The following is a 9,364-nucleotide window of genomic DNA, read 5'->3' as shown; positions in this document are numbered from 1 at the left end:
ACCTCCCATTGGCTGGTCAGGTCCCGCGCGAGCGGGATCGCGCCCTTCGCCCCCGCCCCCAAAGCCGGGCCATGCCTCTCCCCTCCCGCTTTCTCCACGAACCCCCACAAGGAGGGGTCGGCTGCTTCTGGCGCGCGCAAGAGCGCGCGCGACTCCCGCGGGCCACTCCCTCCGCCTTGCGCCAGGCAGTCCCTCCCGCGCACGCGCACTTGCCCGCCCCATTCCCTTTGCCTGCTCGCAGGCTGCCTGGTGCCGTCTCGCGCCGCAGCCACCGCAGTAGCGGCATTTCTTTGGGGCGCACGCGCATTATGGTCTCCGCGCTCGTTCCCAGCCAGAGGCCGCGGTAGTGGCACTGAGCCCCTTGGGCGCATAGCCGCCCTCACTTCGTCTCCTGCCCGGCGCCGGTCATCCTCTGGCGGCGCGCACCCCGGGGCCGTTATCCTCTCGCAACGGTCCGCACGCCACGCACGCGCAGTAGCGAGGAGCGCGCGCGCGCGGGAGCGGCGGCCGCAGGAAGGAGGTGCCGCCGTCGCCATTGCGAAGGAGGGAGGGAGCGAGCGAGCGAGGCTGGTCCGCCCTCCCCTGGTTCCCGCCCCTCCCCCCTTCCCCTCCCCGCCCCCCCGCCCCGAGGGAGAGCCGCGGCGCGGCGGGAGGAGGAGGTGGAGGAGGCGGAGGAGGGAGCCTGCGAGGGAGGGTCCGCCCGGCCCCCCGCCGCCGGAGCCGCCGCCGCCGCCGCCGCCGCCGCCGCCTCAGCCGCCGCTGGACGAGGAGCAGCAGAACATGGCGCCGGGGCCGCCGTCGTCGCTGCTGGGATCCTGGAGGCCGGAGCCGCGCTGAGGGCGCCCAGCTGGTGAGTGCGCGAGCTCGCGGGCCCCGGCGGCGAGGCCGGGCGCCGCCCCGCTGCGGGGTCCAAGGGGAGGCGGGGACCGCGGGGCCCGGAGCCCGCGAACAATGGAGGAGCCGGAGGGGGAGGGGAGGGAGCGGCCCCCCAGGCCCCCCGGGCCCCGCCGTCCCCGCTGCTTCGCGCTGCGGCCCGGCCCGCGGGGCCCGCCCGCCCTTTTGGACCTGTCCCTGCTCGCCCCAGGCCTGCTGTCCCCGCGTCTGCCCCCACCTTCCGACCCCTTTGGGATCTCGGTGTCTGTCGCGGCCACCCCCTCCTCACTTAAGCCACTCTGCTCCCAATTCTGCACCTCCCCCTTCCCTCTTCCGCCCTCGTTAATGCCCTTCGCCCCTCCAGGACTCTGCAGTGCTCTTGGGACCCACCTCCTCAGTGACCCTTCTGCATCCCTGAATTCTGGACCTTCACTTTGGGATTCGTGACCCTCCTGCCCCTCTTCGATTCTACTCTCACCACCTTCCAGATCTGTTGCCTTTTTTGACCCGTTTACTGTTATCCGCCGCCCTCTGTTGCACCCCCAGGAACTGTCCCTTTAGGACCTGCAGTTCCACCTCCTTGGAGATCCATCTGAGACCTTGTTCGTCTTGGCACTGCTTGCCCTTAGGTCTCCTTGGAGTTAATTCCACCTCCCTCTTGGGCTCTACTGCCCACTTGGGGGGCCTGCTGCACCCTAGGGATATTCCTCAGCTCTCCGACCCTTCCATGCCTCAGTTCGGCCCCTTGCCCCCTCTCGGACTCAGATGCACCATGCTTGCCTCCTCCGCTTCTCAGATCTTGCTCCCATTTGCCATTCAGACCTTTATTTCTCTTCCAAACCTTTCTACCTTTCCGATCTGCCCTTTGCCCAATCTCAGATCTTGCTGTGCCCCTAACCTGATTGCTTTTCGACTCTGCCTTCCATGAAGCAGCCTCCTCCCCTCCCGAAACCCTGCAGCTCTCATTTCTGCCATTCACTTCTCTGACCTCCCTAACTCAGCCTGCCCGCAGCGTCCGTGCTGCCCTGCAGGCCCCAGTTCTGCCCAGTGTTCTTGAGGTTTCCTCTTCTCCACCTCCTCGTTGGCACTGTAGAGCTGCCTCATTCATTCGCTCCCCCTTTCTTTGACCTGTTTCCCCTTCACTTGTTCTCTGCTTGAGATCTGCTTCTAGCCTCCTCTTTGCTCTGAGTCCTCTCCTCTCTATTTTGGCTCTTCTTAAACTTGCCCTATACCTCGGTAAATCTTTGATAACTTCCCTGACCCATCACCCCTTTCCTTCCCATTTTGCTGCATCTCACAGACCTGCCCCAGATCCTTTTTTGCATCTGCTCAGCTCTGTCTCATCCGCTCTAACGTTTTCCTCCCAGCTCTGCCCTTTTTGGAGCTGTCCACTTGCCCACCTATCTTTTTGACCCATTTTAACTTTACTATTGCTGTTCCCTCTTGGAATGGCTTCTTTAATCCTGGTCTTCCTGTAATTGCATCCCACCTGTGTTGTCTCTTAATTCTGGTTTTCCACCTGGACCTCCTTCTCCCCCCACCATTTTGATTCAGATCTCAACCTCCACTCTTTCCTTTCTTGTATTTGTTCTCCCTCCTTTGTCCTTTTACCTCCTTTTTGAGTTCTCCTTCTCCCAGTTCTGCCCAATAGTAAAGAGATCTTCTCAACCATTCTTTCCTATCACTGGCTGCCTCCCCACTCCCCAGCTCCCTCTTGGAGCCATCTCAGTTCTTGGATAGATTTTCCCTCTGCTTTTGGTAACCATTTCCCAATTCTGTTCCTTGTTGACTTGTTTCCTCACCTTTTCTTTCCCTTTGTATCCTGTCAAGCATCTTCTTTCCTGTTTGGTTCCTGTCAGGCTTGTTTCTCCCAGCTCCCTACCCTTGACCCGCCCATTCCCACTGAGTGCTTCCCCTCTTGAGGCTTGTGTTCCTCTAGCATCCAGTCTTCAGCATTCAGAGGGGAAGGGTCTGAGTTGAGCCTAGGGTTCTCTAGGCTCTGGTGTAGACTGCAGATTCACTTGGCACCCTCACCCTCAGGGTTTTATTCCCAGAGATCCTGTGAGATCTGGGTAGATAGGTGGGGGTTGGTTGGCTGGTTATTGCTCTCTGGAGTCTTGGGAGTGTCTCCCCATTTTCCCTACTTCTACCAAGGTTAGTGGTGGTGAGGGGGGTAGATCTCTTTCCATTGCCCCAATTTTTTTTTTTTTCTCCTCTTTTCTATCTTGCTCCCCAGCCCGTTTCAGATCCCTGGACTTTGCATCTTTGTGTCCTTCGAGACAGGAGAGTGCAGCTGCTCACAGGTCATTCTTTTAATTCCCTCCCTCCTTCTCTGAGCTATTGTAAAGAGACAGTTGTACCCTCTCTCTCCTTCCACCTCCAAGGCCTTGGGAGAACTTAGAAGTGTGCTTTTTCCCCCTTCTCCCCCACCCCCACCCCATGACAATCTTATTTTTGTTTTATCTCTGGCTGGGGAAATGCTAGTTCTCAAGTTCTCCCCAATCCCACTGGGGGTTATGGCCACATTTGGTGTTTACTGCTCTGGGGCTGCAAAAGCTGCAGTGTTGCCTTCCCTAATGGCCTCTGGTTTGTAGTGTGATCTTTGGGAGGGTGGGCTTATTTCTTTTCACCTCTGCCCCAGGAAGGCTCCAGCTTCCTGGTCTTAAATAATTAGGGCCTGAGTTTGGAAAGCCCGTTGCGGTTGTTTGTGGAAAGAGAGAGTGCCAAGTGTCACTCAGATTTCTGCCCTCTGGTATTGCAGGCGCTCTCCACCAGGGGAGTTGAATGCCTCTGGGCAGATCCTTGCTGGAGTTGGGGGTGGGGGCGCTCTTTGGTGTAGGAGTATGTGGGTGGGCCCTGACACTCTCCAAGCCTTGTGAGTGACCTGATTTGGTAGAGTGAGGAAAGGGTGCCAGGAACTGGCTGATACGATGAGATTTTTTGGTTTTATTACCTGAGAAATGTACCTTAGCTGTGGAGCTTTTTCTTCAGTGATCTTATGATAGGGGTGGGGTTTAGGAAATTTATTCAGAGAAAGAGGTGTTTTTTTTGCAGAAAAGCCATCTAACCATTTTTTGTCCTTAACTTGGGAAAGAGAACCTTTGTATGTTCTAGGTTTATTTATTTTATTTCTTAAGTAAATCAAAAGCCTGATTCCCTCCCCCCCCCTTTCGCGTGGCCCAGGGCAATTGCATATTAAAACAGCCATCCAGCTGTGAAGGAACATTTACTGGAAGAACTTTATTTCTTAACTGAGCTATGATCAAACTTTGTTTACTTCAGCACTTATTTAGAAATAGTTTTGTGTGAACACTTGAAATAAAAAAGTGTTAACTGTTATCTACAGAATTGGACCATTGACTCCTCAAATGTTAGGGTATTTGTATATGATATAGTAAAAGAGGGACTAGATCATAGATCTAGTAATTCCCGTAGCTTCTGAGTTCTTAGGACTTTAAATTTTTTTTTTGAGATAATATTTATGAGAGAGAGAGAGAGAGAGAGAGAGAGGCAGAGACAGAGATACAGGCAGAGAGAGAAGCAGGCTCCATGCAGGGAGCCCAATGTGGGACTCATCCCGGGACTCCAGGATCACGCTCCCAGCCGAAGGCAGGAGCCAAACTGCTGAGCCACTGAGGGATCCCCAGGACTTTAAATTTTCTGACAAGCAGAGTCTGGTGATTTTAATTACCTATAGTGTGTGTCTTCATCATTATTGACTTAAGAATTTCAGTTCATCTGGTCCATTCATTTTTGAATTTTGGCCTTGTGAATCATTATTCATTCTATGAATTTATTTTAGAGTTTATGTTTTCCATGTTGGTATAAATAATTTTCTTCTTTTTTAAAAAAATATTTATTTATTCATGAGAGACATACGGAGAGAGAGAGTCAGAAACACAGGCAGAGGGGATCCCTGGGTGGCGCAGCGGTTTGGCGCCTGCCTTTGGCCCAGGGCGCGATCCTGGAGACCCGGGATCGAATCCCACATCGGGCTCCCGGTGCATGGAGCCTGCTTCTCCGTCTGCCTATGTCTCTGCCTCTCTCTCTTTCTCTCTCTGTGACTACCATAAATAAATAAAAATTAAAAAAAAAAAAAAAAAAAAAAGAAACACAGGCAGAGAGAGAAGCAGACTCCATACTGGGAGCCCCATGCAGGACTGGATCCCAGTCCTGATCCTGGGACTCCAGGTCATGCCCTTGGCCAAAGGCAGAGACGCTCAACTGCTGAGCCACCCAGGATCCTTTGTTTTTTATTCTTAATGGGGAAGTAATAGCTAATTAAGAAGACAACTGTGTGTGCAGCACTGCTGAAATTTGTGTTTTAGAGTTTTTTAACATCATTGGCAGCATAGAAAGTTTCTTCATAGCCAAAGCCAAAGTTTATATAATTTGAAGAGAGGAGACAGAACAACAAAGGACTGAGTTTTCTTCCTAAACTGGTAATTGCTGTTACAAAGATTGTCATGTTTCTCTAATGGTAGCTGAGACTCCAACCTCAGTGTCAACATTTGCTTTCATGATGGAATTGGGTGCTACAGAAATCTGAGGTGGTAGCCTTGGCCTTCTGGAACAGTTAACATGCCAGTTGGGGGTGGGGTGTGGAGCAGGAGATAGTAGTAGATGACTCTTCAACCAAGTAGCAGATCTTCAGGGGCTCCTGCAGTGCCTAGAAAATCTCTGTAATACTAGTCTGATCAAAGTTTTTCTCTTCCTTTTTTTTTTTTTTTTTTAATTTTTATTTCCTTATGATAGTCACACACAGAGAGAGAGAGAGGCAGAGACACAGGCAGAGGGAGAAGCAGGCTCCATGCACTGGGAGCCCGACGTGGGATTCGATCCCGGGTCTCCAGGATCGCGCCCTGGGCCAAAGGCAGGCGCCAAACCGCTGCGCCACCCAGGGATCCCCCCTTTTTTTTTTTTAAACTATTCTTTTGACCATATCCCCCTTTTCTTTTTCTTTTTTCTTTTTCTTTTTTTATATCCCCCTTTTCTTTTCCATCTTCTTGGCACAATAAGGCCAAAGCATTTAGGATAGTTAAAAAATAATCAGAAAATAGTCATTCTTCTCAATACATGTTACTTGGAAGAAGTTGTCCGCGTGTAAATCCATGGGCCTGATGGTAACTTTTGGCAAAGGACAGTCTAGGAGAAGTGAGGGATTCACAGATGACTGTAAAACTGCAGCCTCATAGGTGTTTCTTCAGACTTTGTGTGATAGGGAGATACAGCAGGTCAATATAGAGATTGACATGGTGAGAGAGTGTTTGTCCATCTCCCTCTAGTCTCTTCTGTTTTCACATCTTCAGTTTGTGGGGGCCTTCTGAGAGGTGGTAAGCTTCCTGCAGGGCCTTCCTGTGATCCACTATGACTATTGTCATTCACCACCTGGGTGCCTTAATTTACCCAGTCTGTGTGACATTTTATTGACCATCTAGTCTAGTTGTTTAAAATTTCCTTTTTACACTATATGAAATACATAAGCTTGGAGAGTCTTGAAGAGGAAAGGTGACTAGCAGAAATCCCTTGGATTTGGAGCAACACAGCTTGAAAACCTGTGCCTAGTCTAGCCTCCTGATTTAAGCTGGGAAAATGAACTTGCACGGAGCATGGTAACAGTTTTCCTGTCATAATTGAAGGAATATTGGAAGTAGAGGCAGAAGGCCTTCTGGTCTAGGCCTTAACCTAATTCGTGGGAACCTTGAACAAATCACTTCACCTCTCTGGGTTTCACATTCCTAGTATGAAGTCTAGTGTGCTGTCCAGCTCTGGTTGTAGAGTATTGTCCTGGACCACATACCAAGTTAGAGCTGGGACTGGGACTAGACTCCTGGTCCTGCTCTTTACCCCTCCATCGCCTCCACCCCTCCCCCTCATCTCCACATCGATCCTGTGGCCCAGAATTGGCTCTTTCTCTGGGCTCTTTCTCTGAGGGATGCAGTAAATTGAACTGGATTGCCTTTGTTGTATACTTTTTTCAAACATAAACACCGTCTCTTTTTCAGCCATTCATGTGAAAATTAGTTTATAATTTTTGGGGAAAGGGGCACCCAGATTGTATTCACTACCTAAGTAAAACCATATACCTCTTTTAAAAGCAATATGGAATCTTTCAAGCTGAGTCATTGTTGACCTACACTCTCAAATAGCTGTGTCTGAATAGCACTTGAATTGCTAGTATTAAGAAATGCAAACAAATCATTCATGTTCATCTTCCTGGAAGTTTATTTCTATTTAATTTTTGATACAATGCTTTAATGAGGTTTTGTCTATGAAGAATTCTTGAAAATAACTTTTGGCATCTGTCAGTCGGATTTTCATTTATTTGCTTCTATGGTGCTAAGAAGCACCATTAAGTTGATATATTAGCAGAAAACCAGGTGCTTTCAGCCATGAACCATCATCACAGGAAAGTAATATTTACTTTAGTTGAAAATAGCCAGACTTGCCTATCTCCTTCATCTTCCTTTATTGAAATGAACATTTTCTTTTTTTTCTTTTTTAAATTTTTAAAAAAATTTTTTATTTATTTGTGATAGTCACACAGAGAGAGAGAGAGAGAGAGGCAGAGACATAGGCAGAGGGAGAAGCAGGCTCCATGCACTGGGAGCCCGACGTGGGATTCGATCCTGGGTCTCCAGGATCCCGCCCTGGGCCAAAGGCAGGCGCTAAACCGCTGCGCCACCCAGGGTTCCCTGAACATTTTCATTTATGAAATTTGTGGCAGTTGTGACTGTTGCATTATGCATCTGTGATATTTCATACCTTTTTTGCTCTCCTAGTGTGCATTCTTACCTGGAAAATGTCCTTTTGCTGGTCACTATGGTAATATTTGCACTTAGAAATCAAATTTGAACAACTGAGAGGCAGCTTCCTATGGTGTAAAGAATATTGAATTGATAATGAAGAACCTCTGGTCTAGCTCCAGCTCTGCTGCTTACTAGCTGTATGACTTTGGCCAAATCATTTTCACTTCCCTGGGCTACAGTTTCTTTATTTGAAAACTGAAGGGATTATACTAGTTGGTTCCCATTCTGCCTTATTTTATAGATGATAATACTTGATTGTTTCCACTTTCCAGGTAGTAAACTCCTTGAGGGTGTTTCTTTTATATCTTGTTACACCTAGCAAAATACCTTATATATAGTAGGCCCTACTACATATATGTTGATTGAACCCAAACAAGTGCCAAAGCCCTTTTTTCTCTTTTGTTGGGGTAGGTGGGTGGAGAGATGTGCACCAACGATAATGGCCATTTTTAGGCTTTAAACTCTCAGAGGGCATGCCCTCCTGGTCATCATTTAATTCTCATATATACATAAGAGAAGTATCCTAACCAGGGTTACACAGCTGAGAGTTTGAGAGCTGTGTTATAAATCCGTGTCTGTCTTATTTCAAGATCTGTGTTTATTTTATTAGTGCCTTGTTTCTTTGGGATATAAGAATAAGCTATAGGTTCATCCTCTTAAAGAATTTATAGTCAGTTGTGAATGATTAGCTATATGTAATGTAGGGTGGGTTGAGGGGAGTAAATATTGAATAGAGTATTCTGATGAATTTGTGTTTTTTTGTTTTTTGTTTTTTTTTTAAGATTTTATTTATTCATGAGAGACAGAGAGAGATAGAGGCAGAGACATGGGCAGAGGGAGAAGCAGGCTCCCTGTAAGGAACCCAATGCAGAGGACTCAATCCCAGGGCCTGGGATCATGCCCTAAGTCAAAGGCAGATGCTCAACCGCTGAGCCACACAAGTGTCCCTCAATTGAGAAAACTTTGGGCAACTAGGAATGTATAGGCAAAACTACACCTAGCCCCTTGACTTATTTGTGTAGAACTTACTACAATGCTTTTTTCAAAAACTGGGAATCAGAAAGTTGTTAAATAATGTTAGGGTGAAAATATGCTGGGCAGCTACAGCTAACAGCCCCTTGAAGTATAAAAAACTTAAAAAAAAGTTTTTTCCATTTAAAAGAAAGGTCAGAATCATGGCTTCATCTATTGTATGAAGTACTGCAGTACTTAGGAATAAGACAAAAGAAAATGATTACCATTAATTGCCGTGGGCAATTAAAAAGGATTCTTTGTTCGGTAACAAATTGATTGTGTACAAATGGAAGCCAGTACTGCATTAATACAAGATTATTAGATTCTCAAAATCTGTATCTTTAACTAGAGTGGCTTTCACTTCAAGGGAATTATTTCACTGGGAGTAGTATACTTTTAAATGTTTGATGATAAAAGTATCACTAGGTCTTTATTTTCCAAAAATGTTAGGTTTGTAGGTAGAAGCCTGGTGGATGCTACTTTTGTGATATAATTTTTTCTCTCTCTCTCTCTTTTTTTTTAAAGATTTTATTTATCCATGAGAGACCCCCAGAGAGAGGTAGAGACATAGAGAAGCAAGCTCCCTCTGGGTAGCCCAAAGTGGGACTTGATCCTGGAACCCTGGGATCATTCCCTGAGCTGAAGCCAGACACTCAACCACTGAGCCA

General features: G+C 48.0%; 1 protein-coding gene across 5 annotated transcripts in view; it reads left to right on the top strand.

Moving 5' to 3' along the window:
- The first annotated feature begins 678 nt into the window (after positions 1–678).
- Positions 679–9,364, top strand: part of ARHGAP35 (Rho GTPase activating protein 35) — a 132,759-nt gene continuing 124,073 nt past the window's right edge. For all 5 annotated transcript variants that reach the window (XR_007410262.1, XR_007410264.1, XM_025424545.3 and 2 more), the window contains exon 1: positions 679–850. The gene's annotated coding sequence lies outside the window, so the exon portion shown is untranslated. The remainder of the gene's footprint in view (positions 851–9,364) is intronic.

Source organism: Canis lupus, chromosome 1 (genome assembly GCF_003254725.2).
Source record: "Canis lupus dingo isolate Sandy chromosome 1, ASM325472v2, whole genome shotgun sequence".
NCBI lineage: Eukaryota > Metazoa > Chordata > Mammalia > Carnivora > Canidae > Canis > Canis lupus.
This window is presented reverse-complemented; position numbering and strand designations above follow the sequence as displayed.